Below are 14,902 nucleotides of genomic sequence, written 5' to 3'. Positions count from 1 at the left end.
TGTTAGCCAGGATGGTCTCGATCTCCTGACCTCGTGATCCGCCCGTCTCGGCCTCCCAAAGTGCTGGGATTACAGGCTTGAGCCACCGCGCCCGGCCAACCCTTGCATTTTTTATTAATTGGTTTTCAAAAAGGTGACAAGATAATTCAATTCAAGAAAGGTTGATCTTTTTAGTATATGGCACTGGAATAACTAGTTGCCTATGTGTAAAAGAATGAAGTTGGATCCTGCTTCATACCATATACAAAATTAACTCAAAATGGATTATTGACTTAAATGTAAAATATAAAACAGTAAGTCTCAGAAAAAAAAAGTAAGAGTAAATCTTCATGATCTTGGATTAGGCAATATTTTCTTATATGTAACACCAAAAGCAGGAGTGATGAATATATAGGGTAGTCTTCATAAAAATTATAAAATTGTTTCCTTCAGAGGATATCATCAAGAAAGAGAAAAGACAACCCAAAGAATGAGATTAAATTTTTGCAAATTACACATCTAATAAGGATCTTCTATCCAGAATATATACGAATGATTTCACTCAACAGTATAACTTTTGGGGGGTGATAAAGACAAATAACCCAATTAAAAATTCGACAAAGGATTTGAATTGACGTTTCTCCAAAGAAGATACACAGGTGGCCAAGAAGCATATGGAAAGGCAGTCCACATTAGTCATTAGGGAAATGCAAATTAAAACCACAATAATAATCACTACACATCTACTAAGATGGCTAAAATTAAAAAGACAAAATTAAGTGTTGGTGAAGATGTGGAAATATTGGAGCCCTGATACTTGCTGGTGGGACTGAAATGGTGCAGCCGTTTTGGCAAATAGTTGATAGTTACTCAGATTATAGGCATAGAGTAACAACATGACCCAGAAACTCTATTCCTAAGTGAATACTCAAGAGAATTGAAAACTTACATCCATATAAAAACTGGCACATGAATGTGTACATAGTAGCCTCAAACTGGAAGCAATCCAAATGTCCATTAACTGATTAATAGATAAATAAGATGTGGCGTATTCATACAATAGAATATTATTCAGCCATAAGAAGCAATGAAGTACCGATTTCTGGTACAACATGGCCGAACTTTGAAAGCATTTTGTTAGTTGAAAGAAGCCAGACACAAAATACCACGTGTTGTATGATTCTGTTTATATAAAGTATTCAGAATAGGCAAATTCAAGTGACAGAATAGATTATTGGTTGTCAGGGGCTGGGCTAAGGAGGGCTGTGGAGAATCTGCTAATGGTATGGGTTTCTTTGTGGGGTGATGAAAATGTTCTGGAATTTGATAGTGGCGATGCTTGCATGATCTTGTGAATATGATAAAAACCATTGAATTGCACCTTTTAAGATGATGAATTTTATGGTATCTGGGCTACGTATCAGTAAAGCCGTTATTTAAGAAATTGTTTATCTTCATTTCTGAGAGTTTTAGTTCTCCCCAAGGCAGGTGCTCTGCCTTGTCCTGGTCCTGCTCAGATTTCAGTAAAATATCTAAATTGGAAGATAAGAAACCTGAGGAGTTACATGTGAAGTGCCAGCAGCTCTAGTAGAGTAGAAGCTTAGTGGCTCAGTGAAACTCTGAAAGCAATATTCTGTGAGCTTTAAGTGTCGGGACAAACTGTGTGCTTAGCAGGGCCATGTTGTTCAGCACTGCAGTACAGTCTTTGATGCTCTGGCTCTATGTCATTCGGAAAGGTTGAATTATGCTGAGCATCATGTTAATGGATTTATTAATAAGGAAGAGTTAAGGCATACTTTATGGGGTATATTTCTGTTCAATAGAAATATAACGTGAACTGTATATGTAATTTTCTGTTTTCTAGTACCTGCATTTAAAAATCAAAAATAAACGTGGAATTAATTTTAATATATCTTATCTAATTTGAAATATTTAAAATATCATTTTTCATGTGGGAATATTCTACATTTTTTCATGTTGAATCCTCAAAATAATGTATTTCGTACTTAGAGCACATCTCAGTTTAGACTAGCCACATTTCAAGTGCTCATTGGCCACCCCTTGCTGAGTGGCTACTGTCTTGACAATGTTAAGAGTGATTTTCATGAAAGTAGATGAAAAGCTTTCAGAGACGCAGCATGGTATACTGGTTTTGAGTTGGATCCAGATTCAGATTCTGGCTTTGGCTCTAGCGCTGCATTTATTTATTCTTAAAATATTTACCGACATCTGTTCTCAAAAATCATAGTCTATTTCTACATAGGGTCAGGCATATGAATACTGGAGAGAAGTATCATGTTTTATTGTGCTAATTATTGCAAGACCCAAGGAAGGGAGTGGTCATTTTTATCTAGGAAAGAGTTGGTGGTGGTCAGGAAGGGCTTTGCAAAGAGGAGAGGTCTGAGCTCCATCTTGGAAGAGGAGGTAGATGAGGGCAGAGGCGTTCTAGGAGGAGGCAGGAGCAAGGGCAGGGAGGAGGCTTGAAACAGCACTGCCCAGGCGATTGCTTATAGCTTGGTTCACATGGAGCAGGAATGGTTGGTTGAAAGGGTCTTGTGGCTGAGCTGGAGTTGAGGGCCATGTTATTCCAGGGCACCTGCAAGGGGCTTTAGAAAGCATTCCTTTTTTCTTTTTTTTGTTTTTTTATTCCGAGTTCAAGATTTATTATCAAGCTGCATTAATCAGGACAGTGTGGTATTTATGCTAAGTTATTAAGTTATACAAATAGATTAATGGAATTGACTACAAACTGGAATTAGATCCATACATATACAGTCAATTTATATACAATGCATTTCATATTAGACAGTGAACACCCATAGAAGAGCTTCAAGAAGTAGGTGATGAGGTGGGATTTGATCTTTCTTGCGTTGTTACCTTGGGCAAGTTATTGACCTTTCAGATCTGCTCCCTTAGTCTCCTGTTCTGCAACATTGGGTGATTGAAATCTACTCAGGCTGTTGCTATGAAGATTAAGTGAACTAGTATATGAAGCATACCTGGTAGTCCAGCTCAGACTCCTGCTGAATCGAGAGACTGCTTCTCTGGTAGTGTCCATCTGTTGCCCTAGCTCCTGTTCTTCAATGTAGTTGTGCTGCAGCAGTACCCGGGGAAAGCTTTCAAGAATATAAATTGTTGGAGCACAACAATCAGCCTTAGGGTGGTGTCCAGGAATCTGTGTTTAACAAATCTGTGTTTAACAAATTCTCTCCGTGGTTATTATGCAGCCACCTGTTTTGGGTTTGCATACCAACGTGTAGAGTTCACATCCTCAACTCTTGTCTAGGACTCTGGGCCATTCGGTAACATCAGCTCTTCCTGCCTCTTACATCAGCTTCCATGTACTGTTTCCTGGCCGATGGTCTTGTAGACCCTAGTCTGATCACAGTGGTAATTACCAGTGGCCTCAGGCTACTCTGTTTGAGGTTGCCCAGTTGGTTCTTAGGTTGCTCTTCAGAGATTGGCCTCATTGAAATGGTACCTGACATCTTCTACACATGTGTATATCTACTTCACAGACCTTAGCCAGTACTCCTTAATTGTGTTCACACTCTTATTTAATTTCCATGTTAACATAAAGTCACTTTTTAACTCCATTCCACAACGTGAAGTATAATTCCAACTGGTCTATTAATTCAGAGCTGTTCTATTTGCAGCTCTTTATCTATGGCCGTACCCATAATAATAATAATGACAATTTTGTTTCTTTTTTTTTCTGTTACAATTAGTACTATCATTGCCATCATTGATACGTTTACCTTCAACCCTGTAGTGGTCCACAGTAGATCCAGATATCTCTGTTTAAAGGGGAAAATCGCTATTGGAACAACCCAGAGTGCCTCTGAATGTCAGATTTACTTCACTTGCATTTCATTTCATGATCTTACGTGTTTTTAAGATTCCGATTGGATGTGAACAGGTTTCATCTAGCATATCAACTTTGACTTTGTCACCACCGTTCTGTGACCATGTCACAGAATGCTGATTTTAATCCTCCATCTTATCCTCACATAATTAATCTGAAAAATAGGGAATGAGAAATGGGTGGTACTAAAAAGAGATTAAAAAGTTTATTTGGCAGCTGGCTGCTCTTTCATGCAAAAACAAAACAATTTATAGTAGGCTGCTGGTTTAATGGGTCTCCTGATGGGAGGGAAAATTATTTAAACCCTTTTCTATGCCTTCTCAGAAGAAAACGTCCTTTGGGAACTTGTGAATTTTCTGTACCTGGGGTACCCAAATGGCCTTGATTGCACTAGTTTTTACTCCCATTAGCGTTGTGCATGCTTTGAGTTAACGTTATCGTGGCGTGGTTGTGATGCTGTTGTGCTGGTGGTGGTAGTGTGGGTAGGTCCTAAAATAGATGGGTTACTGCATTTATTACATGGCAGAAGTAAATGTTCACTTCATTGTCCCATGGACTTGGGCTTGGACCTGTGTGGGGTGCTGCTCCCTGGCCACACCTGTCCTGAGCTAGTGAGCAGCTCTTCTGCACGCTTCCCTTTGCATCTTACTCCTGCATCCATCTGCCCCCTGCATCTTGTCCCTTGCTTGCTCTTGCCTGTTTTCCCTTTCACCGGGCCCTGTTAGAGATCAGTGTGCTCCCTCTCACCTTTTTGTCTTCCAGCCCTGTAGCTTTTCTTTCTGTCACATTTATGCTCTTGGAAAAGAGTCTTATGTTGCAAGGGGGAAGTCGAGGGGGTTGGAAGTAAACGGGGGACTGGGTGGGAAGAAAGAATTGAAAAGATGTACATAAGCCCTTTCACATGCTGGAGGTCATTCCTTTCCTTTCTTATCTTTTAGATACCATTGATGGTAAGTTAGAATGGAATTGGTTACTCATACCCAGACCGTTGGTGTTGCTCAGAAAAGTGATGTATGTTGAGCAACAGGTAGTTTAGAAAATGTAGTTGTTTCATAATCACCGGGGTTTTCAATCCTGTTTATTTTTTTTTGTTTGTAAAAATTATGAAATTGCCATGTGTGTAGGTAAGAAATGGTTGAATAATCAGCAATTTTGTGTAAGTCAACCTACTAATAGCAGCCATTCTGTGGTATATATGCCAGTAACATTTGGGAGGAAAATTTATCTCTTTTCTACCACTAGTGACTAATCTTCCTGTTGGACAATTTAGAGAAGAGAGTTATTTGCTGATTTTTTGAATTAAAGTTTTCTTAACGATTTAATTAATATTAATGTTAATATTGTACGTAGGATTCATAATTCCTCTGGTTTTTTATTGCTTCCGAATTAGAAGAAAATAAGCATGACAGTATAAATTTGGTACATAATATGAAAATTAAGATCTATAAAATGGACATGATTGCTCATATATCAGAGGTATTCTTCCCTTGACAAAAGCTCTGTCTTAAGTCTTTAAGATACTTCATTTATATGGTGTATTTGAGAATCAGTTTGCAGATCATTAACTACTTGAGGGATTAATATAGAAAGAAAACTGAAGTCATGTAATCCACTGAGGATTAATCTGAAAATAAGATTAAGTATCTCTAAAATCCTACACTCAGCTAATGGAAAAAATGGTGAGTTGATGAAGCAACTCCAATTATGAACAGTTTGTGGTATAATTATTGCATAGATTCAGGGACTTCTGAACTAACTTGATGTTTTGGTGAGAAGACCTATTATAAAGAAATTTAATGTTTATGCCTTCGTGAATCTTTCTCTTTCTAAATTTTCCTATATCTTTTTCTTTTTAAGGTTTCCACAGCTGGATCGTTTACTAGGGCCCATTGTCACCAATGGCAGTAAAACTCATTTTCTGGCGAGCAGGGTGAGTTCATGTGGATTTCTACCGGATTTATTATTCCATTCGATTTGGGCCTGTGATTGTCTCTCAAATGTTGTTTACTTCCTGATACTCAAGGTAAATAGCTGGTGGTAGTTTTCTTTTTTATTTTTTAAATAAGTGATATGATTAATGAAACAAGTAAATGAAAATAAATTATACGAAAGCTTAATTTTTTTTTTTTTTTAAAGCTGTGAGGAATCTAGTTAGATATTGACTGAGTTCAAGTAACGTGTTAGTGATTTTAAATTTGTAGGGGGTGGTTAGAATTGACACCTCTTAATAGCAGTTGATCTTCTGTAACAAAGGGTCATGTTAGCATGTGTTTAGTAATATTAATGGACAGACATAGGACACGAGCTTTAAGTAGGGGATGTGCTTGATAACTGAAGTTACTGAGGGAAGAAGACCAGATTGGGAGGAAAAAAGTGAATGCAGTGCAAACAGTCCATTAACTAAGAGCAGAAGGTTTAGTGAACAGCCAAGACCACAGAAAGCTTAAAACGTTTGAGGGAAGCTTTTCTGAAGGCTGCTGGTAGCCCATATGGTGCTTTGTGCAAATTAGACCAAGGCACCCCTCTGTAAGACATTTCACTTCCATCTGATGGGAAATTATTCAGCTATACTGATTTTTAGTACAAGACATTTTATTGCCATGTGCTAGAAAATTGTAATATAAATAATCAAATTACCCATCTTTAAATCATCAAAGTGTTAATAAAAATACGAACAGCTTTTAAACGAGTAGAGAGATGCTTGCGATGAGACTGATGCCTCCTTAAACATAGTGCTCTTCCACAGTCCGCAACCTGAGCAACTGGCAGGTTGGCTCTGCCTTGTTGGGATTCAACTCATGATAGACTCTAAGGAAGGAACACTTTTTATTAAGGTCTAGTCATAGGGGACAGAGGATAGATACAAGAGTTTGAGGTTTGGCTTTGACTAGAAACTTGGGTGGCTTGCAAGAAACTTATCAGAAGCACAGTAGCTATAGGTTTGGGGTCCCAAAGGGGTAGCCTGTACTTTCTAGGGCTAAAACTAGGAAAGAAACACCTAAACTGTGCTTTAAACTAAATTTATGACTGAGTTGCTGCCATGTGGTGATTTATAGTATGTGCTTTCGGCTTCGCCCTACTTTAATCATGAAAGCTTCATTCTGTAGATCACCACCTGTGTGGTGTACTTGTTCTCAAAGATGATTTAAACTTGGACTGTTTTTCTCCGTAAAAGAGATTTGCTTTCAGAATGTTGAGTGCATTCATAATGGATGGTTCTTCATTACTTACAAATTTTTGTAAATAATCTTCTGATGAAACAAAAAGCTATGATGTTGCTGTTAGGTGTATTTGATAGATATTGGTTGACAAATACAGGCTAAGTGGGATGTGGCAATACTTTGGGGCCAGATTTAGGGGGCTACAGGTGGAGTATGTGATTGGTGATTGAAAAGTTACGGAGGAAATTGGAACAGATATGGGAAAAAGTCATATGCAGTGCAGGTAGGCGGATGTGGCAATCATGGTAGTTGGAGTCATGGTGAAAGTGGTGGAGGTTGTGGGGTGGTGAGGATGGTGGTGGCTGCTGGAGTGACTGGATGGTTGGTAGTGGAGGGCTGGCAGCTGCCACTGTGGCGCTGAAGACACATAAGAAGGAAGAGATGACAGATGGAAAAGATGCCAGGCTGTGGACACAAATTATGTGGCCTAAGTAATAGCTTTTGATTTCTTGGGTGCTGGAGACAAATTGACCAGAGGGATATTCAAGGGGCCCTCTCTTTGTGGGATGCAAAGTTCGTTCTTTTTTTTTTTTTCTTTTTTTGATGTGGAATCTCACTCTGTCACCCAGGCTGGAGTGCAGTGGCACTCGGCTCACTGCAACCTCCGCCTCCCAGGTTCAAGTGATTCTCCTGCCTTAGCCTCCCGAGTAGCTGGGATTACAGATGCATGCCACCACGCCCAGCTAATTTTTGTATTTTTAGTAGAGATGAGGTTTCACCATGTTGGCCAGGATGGCCTTTATCTTCTGACCTCATGATCTGCCTGCCTCAGCCTCCCAAACTGCTGGTATCACAGGCGTGAGCCACCGCGCCCGGCCATGTTTGTTTTCTTATTGTATCATTTATCCCCTTCTCCCCCATTCCCCTCTATGTGTATAGTGGAGGATTTGATACTCTGAATACAGAAGCACAGAAACAGGATGGATTACAAAAAACCGTTCATTCAGAAACCATTCGCCGGGGCAAAAGGCCCGGGTGTTATTTACATCTAAAACGACCTCCCCTCTGCTCCCTCAACACACAAATGATCTATGTTTTGAAGAAAGAAATGTAGATTTTTTTTTTTTTAATGAGTGGAGGAGGCAGAAGGAAAAAGGGAAACCAGATAAAGAAGGCTTAGATCAATTAATTCCTCCCACCCCTACAGTTGTTTAGCTGTCTGTTCTACTTTGTGGATATTATCCTTGCCTGTGGAACACCAAGGGGAGTGAGAATATGAAGGCACTTTGGATCTGATGTTTGGCGCCTGTGATACTGAGCTAATCATTTTGTGTTTCATGTTTCCTTATCTTTCAGTAGAGAGAATGATATTCCTTATTAGGAAACACAGAGGGAATATTTGTGAAAACACTGGCTTCATGAATATTAAAATGAAACAGAATGATAGGTTTGATGATGATCTGGTATTCTCACTGTCCTGGATCTTAATGATTTTTGGATTGAAATAATTTGTGACTGCATGGTCCAAATAGTTGTCCTCCTTCTTTTAAAGAAGAGATCGTTTATGGTGATTCTGTAAAGATGTATATACTCTGCAGCAAGAGAGATTTAGGATAGCGCAGCTTTTGAAAGGGGAGTTAGTGGGTTATCCTGCAGTGGATTTTAGATTAGGTATAGAGCACCATGTGCTTGATGTGTGCTTAATGGAACAGAATGACTTTACCCTGTGCAGATGCTAGTAACAGCCACGTACGGTGGGTGCTCCTAGTTCAGTACTGTGCTGAGCCCGGAACCCCATCTGGGGAGGTGCTACCATGGCTCTCGTTTTACAGCTCTTGAGAGGTGAAGGGCGGAGCTACTGTTGTAGCCAGCCATGCCCGTTGCCACTAGGCTTTCTGGCCTCCTTGGAACCTGACTGGCTCCACTCTTTAATGTCTTTCTCATTTCTCAAATATTATGCATTTCAGACCAGCCCATCTCATCCCCCAGAGCTGCTTTAAAATTGAGCAGATAATTCTATCATTAGAGGACACCAGCTGAACAAGGCCAGGGGAATCCTAGAACTAAATTTGTGCCACATAATGAGATGTGAGGGGATCGTTGGTTGCAGTTGGTTTCCTGGAGACCTTAGAGATTTCTGAAGGTTATTTTTTTTTTTTTCTACCAAAGAAGGTCCTGTGATTCAGAGGTATCTAAATCATTGAAATACTTCAGATTTGGAGAATGTGAAGAAACCCAGCAGTGTGTACATCTTATTTTCTGCTTTAAAATTATCCTCAAGAATAGATTAGAAGCATTGGGGTCGCAGAGTCTGTTTTTTGAGGCAGGGTAAGGTTAATCCTTTCCCTAATTCATCTTTTTCATTAGTCAGAAAACACAGGAGGAAAAAAAAAAGACCAAACACATTTTAATATTTAAATTCATAGTTCCAGAGCCCAGAATTTTAGTATGTTGGTTGTTGGGATAAAGGGAGTGGTGGATTCAGTCAGTGTCACATGGGCAGTTCTCTTAAGATGATAGAAACCATGTAAGCTTCTTTGTTGTCCATTTTTAAATGGTGCATAAGACTGTGCAATTTTCCCTGCACCACTCTTGTATGTACTGTTATGTAGCTGCTGTAGCCAGGAATTAAACCTGTGATCTGTTTGATATGAGGCCATATTTTATTAAACTAGGTCATCAGGGCACACACAGGGGGCTGGGTCATGCTGGCACTGGGTCATCTTTGGAAATTAACTGGGTAAGCATGCCAGTAGGCAAACGAAATGGCTTTGCTTCTGCTATTAGAAGCAGATAGCAGGGAGCTGTGTAATATTTGAACATGCATCCAGTTAATGATGAATTACAATGGGAATCCTGGAAAAGTTCCTGCAATACTCATATTATGTCAAAGGAGTTCATCATATTTGAAATTATCACAGGAATTACAGAATAATTCAAAATGAATGGGTAATTATTCACGTGTTATATGAGTTATTGCTTCAGCTTACACATTCTTAATACAGTGATTTCTGCCCTCTCCTTGTAGAAGCACTGAGAACTGGAGCTGACATCAGCCATTTGGTCACGATTTCCTGGGGCAGAAGCTGGGGAGTTTGCATAGGGAGATCATTTATGTTCTTCTTTTGAAGGTTGAGTGTGGTTCTGTCTAGGAGATAGGAGAATGAATTAAATGACATTTAAAAAATGGCTTTTTAACATCTGCTTTTGCCTGAAAGGGATTTTGTATTTAATTCTTTGTCATATTTATGTAGTTGTTATTCATTATACTTAGCGTCCCGATTTTTAAAATGCTGTGTGTGTGTGTGTGTGTGTGTGTGTGTGTGTGTGTATTTAATGTTCAGTTGCTAATATGGGGATAGTTCTCTGAGATGCCAGGATAGGAGAAAGGCCTTTTCAGAAGTACTTGTCCACCCCATATGGCTTGGGAAGCAGCTTTGGCACATGGCGAGGGAGGAAGGGGTCTGCAGCATTTGTGTGCATATGTGTGTGTGTGTATGAGAGAGAGAGAGAGAGAGAGAGAGAGAGAGAGATGGAGTCTCACTCTGTAGCCCAAGCTGGAGTGCAGTGGCACGATCTAGGCTCACTGCAACCTCCACCCCCTAGGCTCAAGCAATTCTCCTGCCTCAGCCTCCTGAGGAGCAGGGACTACAGGCGCACGCCACCACACCCAGCTAATTTTTTTGTATTTTAGTAGAGACAGGGTTTCACCCATGTTGCCCAGGGTGGTCTTGAACTCCTGAGCTCAGGAGATCCACCCGCCTTGGCTTTCCAAAGTGTTAGGATTACAGGCATGAGCCACCGTGCCTGGCCAGCGTTTTCTTTTTTTAAAATTTTAATTTAATTTAGTTATTAATTTATTTTTTAGAGACAGGATTTCACCTTATCACCGAGGCTGGAGTGTGATGGTGTGATCATAGCTTACTGTAACCCTGAATTCCTGAGCTCAAACAATCCTCCCATCTCAGGCTTTTGAAGCTAAGACTGTAGGCAAGGGTCACCAGGCCTGGCCAATTTTTTTTTTTTAATTAAATTTTTGTAGAGATGGGGTCTCGCTGTGTTGCTCAAGCTGATCTCAAACAACCATCCTTCTGCCTCCACCTCCCCAAGCACTGGGGTAACAGGCGTGAGCCACCGCTCCTGGCCAGCAACATTTTCTAATCTTTCTGCCGTAGATTCCACTTGTCACTAGAATGTAAACTTCGCAAGGGTAGGGATTTTGTCTGTTTATTCACTACCATTTTCCTGACACGTTGAACAATAAACGCCTAACGTGCATTGAGCACTCAGGAAATGTTTCTAGAATGAATGAAGCAGCTTTGAATCTTGTATCTCTGGGAAGTAGAATTCTTTTTTTTTTTTTCATCTCAAAGGAAAACAGGATTTACTTAGTCTTTTGCTTATTCTTTCAGCAGCACAGAGACATATTGAGAGATCAGGGTGACAGTCAATTATTTTATTTTATTTTTTTAGAATGATGTATGTTGAATGAAATGTCACTATGTAAGCAATGACCACTTTATAAGTAGTACAATTGCCCTCACCTTTTATTTTTTAGAAAATAATTGAAGTCACTTTTCTCTGTGACCAATCCTTCTTTTAGAGTGAGGATTAAAATGTTATTCTATTGTTCATCTGCATGAAAACAGTCATCATGCACATTTACACCAATGCCTGAAAGAAAATGGAATATTTCAGTACCACAGAGAGCCTCATATTCTTTAGACAGCCATCAACCATTACATTATGTGAGGAATTCCACAATCCTTGAAAAACATGCTGGAAATGATGTTATATTGCATTATCATTATATTGGTATTGTAACTTACATTTGCTATAATTTAGTTTATATAATAAATCTTAAATTGACTTATTTCTAAGTTATAATACAATAGGTGATTTCACAGTACTTGAAAAAAATTCCAAATTAATTAGTCAACCATTATAACATGTAAAGCTAGGTATGAGTATTGAAGTATAAAAATATGTTGTATCTTTGACGTTTGAGGAATGTTGACTATTTCAAATCACTTTGAAATAGAAAGAACTATATAGGCCTGAATCAGGATAAATAGAATTAGAAGTCCATAAGAGGGCATTAAAACGAAAGCAAAGAGGATGTTTTTCTCATAGGATTAAAATAACATGCCCTATATACCCATGAAACCCAATACTTTAAGTTATTAACATTCCAAACTGCTTACCTATGTTTAGTTATTTTAAAATTACTTTAGTATATTACTATCTCTTTAACTTTTTAATTCTATTTTATGTATGCATACTATTTTAGAAATAAAATATATTTAATTACTAACAACAAAAAAAGGAAATTGGAAGGAAAAAAAATCCTTTATGGTGTAAAACTTACTAATGGAAGGACCAGCTTTGTGGTAGAGGTCCGTGTTGTGTTCCCTCTCTATTTTGTTTTGTTTTTTAACCTAGACAACTTGCTATACATGCTGCTCAGAATAAGAGGGTGCATAAGTTGTCAGATAGCCACAAAGAAGGACGATGTAGACTGTGATGACACTCTGGCTCATATCTCAGCTCTGGCATTTTTTTAGTGTGTGACTTTGCTTATGTTCCAGTTTCCTTACCCAGTTTCCTTACCTTAAAAGGGGATGGTACCTGGCTTGCAGCTCTGTAAGGATTACATGAAATGAGAAGGGAGAGCACTCAGTAATATAACAGTGACTGCTACAAAGTGAATGTTGCTTCTCACTTCCAAATGAAGCCTCATTTAAGTCTCCTTTAAGAACCTGACATTACTTAGACTTGCTAATTTAACTGCTTTTCTTAAAAACGTATATGCAGTTTTTTCTCTTACAAAATATTTATTCCTCCTTCAGAATGGGGCATATTAAACAGAGTCCTGTAAGAAAGTAGAGCTGCTCGAGTTATAGCCTGGCACTGTGGATCATGTTTAGGCATTTACATAACTGCACTGATCTGAACTAGTTTGTTAATGAACGAACATTTCTTAAATATGGAACCCACGTGAGAGGCCACAGGGGAAATCTAAACGAAGTTTTTGAGGTCTCCCAATCCAGGGCAGCTGTCTCTTTGGAGTTTAAAGGAATCGTCAGGTCTCTGTAATAACTGAAGAACATGAAAGAATTATATTGAAAACACTTGGCTAATTGTAAGTTCTAAAAGGCATTTCAGTTCACTCCAGCATTTTAACATCCACCAGGACATACAGATATACTTCTCAGTCCATCAAGTCAGAAGCTGTGTGTGGCTTTTAAATGTTTTAGTTGTAGTTTTCTTCTTTCCTCTTGAAGAGAAATTAAATTATCAGGGCAGGTTAATCTCCACAGACGATTATAGATGTGCAAATAATATGCCACTTACAGTGCATTTTTAATAGACTGCTTGTCAGAAGAACTCATGTTTTCTTCTGCTTCATGTAGAAGCAGTTCTTGTATATGCATTCAGAAAATAAAGTAGTCTTTCATTTAGTAAGCAAATGCACTCTTAACAAAACAATGAGTCTTAATAGGAAGAGGGTATCAGGACTCATCTTCCTTCTCAAAGGCAAGCATAACAAAATTGATAGTCTGTGAAACTCCCTAGTGTCTCCTAGCTCCATGGTGATTTTTCATACCTCATGCATCCCAGTACCTTGTACCTTGTTATTTGTGAACAGACATTATTTCCTTACTGGGCCCTGTGCTTCCTCAGTGGTGGATCCATGTCTTACTCATTCCCAATGTTATATGGCAAAGTGTCTTACACATAATGGGGATCCATAAATATTTGGTGAATCAATGAGGATTTTCTAAGCAAAGCGCAGAGGGCCAGATTCATTGTCTGTGGTTCTCATAGTTTTAATTGGGGGTGAAGTGGAAGAGTTTCATGTCCTCGTTAGGTTCCGACTGAGCCAGTGTACTGTACTGTATTTAGAATGGTAAGAGAAGCCTGCCAGAAAATCATCTAAGGTAATTTTTTTTTGACAAAGTGGGAAGATATTCAAATAGGCATGAACAATACAGAGTTTCTGACAATAAAGTCAGTATCACTTGAGGTTTTTTTTGGTCCCTTTGATTCTTCTGGTTGGCTCTAATGCAAATGAGAAGGTGGGGATGAGCGTGGAGTCTTAAGTTTTTGCCTCCCAGATAGAGGGACAGAGGGCATAGGAGCTCTGATTTTGGGTTCCTCAGTGCGAAGGAAGACGGAGGCGAGTGGCCCAAAGGAAAAGGTAAGAGGATCTCTAGAAATGGGGCTCAGTGGAGTGTCAGGCCTGGATTCCTCTAGAGGACACTGAGGATAACTTTTGAGACTTTCGAGACTTACTGTGATTTTGTACCTCTCCCCCTTGCCTATCAGTTTCCACTACGTCCTCTGTCTTGCTGTGGCTCTGGCAAATGGATAAGGAGTCGGCAGGGTGGTTTTGCAGGGAAGGCCTCATTTCCTTTCCTGTGTGACCTAGTTCTTCCATCTGTGTCTCTCTTGATTGCATCTTCCCAGACTTTGTTTCATTCTTGGCTTTTTCGGTACCTCCCAGGCCCACCTCCTGGCTGGTCTCAAGCCCTGCTAGGGCGCTGTCCGAGGAAACCATGCAGCAGCCCTGAAGACTGATGCTGTCTCAGAGTTACGCTTTCTGATGCTGGATGGACCTCACATAGATGCAGCCTCTGGGCGCCCATCTTGTGCAAAGCTCAGGCTTGGGAGGAGAGCGGGAAGGAGGCGAGTAGCTAGGCCTGTACACTGTCAAAGGTGGGCTTTCACCAGGGCTTTCTGCCTTGGCCAGGCTCAGCCCTCCTGTCATCTGACCTCTGCATACATTTATCTGCAGGATAATGCCCCGATTTCTTAGGAGGAATATAAGACCCTTCCCACACTACGTGTTTTATCCACATTTCCTGTCACACACTCCTTTTCTAGTTTAGGGATA

At 39.6% G+C, this 14,902-nt stretch overlaps 1 protein-coding gene across 1 annotated transcript in view; it reads left to right on the top strand.

The window, feature by feature from the left end:
* Positions 1-14,902, top strand: part of MTUS2 (microtubule associated tumor suppressor candidate 2) — a 655,860-nt gene that overhangs the window by 13,738 nt on the left and 627,220 nt on the right. Inside the window, exon 2 of the mRNA XM_011946935.1 lies at positions 5,702-5,774. The gene's annotated coding sequence lies outside the window, so the exon portion shown is untranslated. The remainder of the gene's footprint in view (positions 1-5,701; positions 5,775-14,902) is intronic.

Source organism: Colobus angolensis, unplaced genomic scaffold (genome assembly GCF_000951035.1).
Source record: "Colobus angolensis palliatus isolate OR3802 unplaced genomic scaffold, Cang.pa_1.0 Scaffold255, whole genome shotgun sequence".
NCBI classification, from domain to species: domain Eukaryota; kingdom Metazoa; phylum Chordata; class Mammalia; order Primates; family Cercopithecidae; genus Colobus; species Colobus angolensis.
Note: the sequence above shows the minus strand (reverse complement) of the source record. Positions and strands in the feature narration are given on the sequence as shown.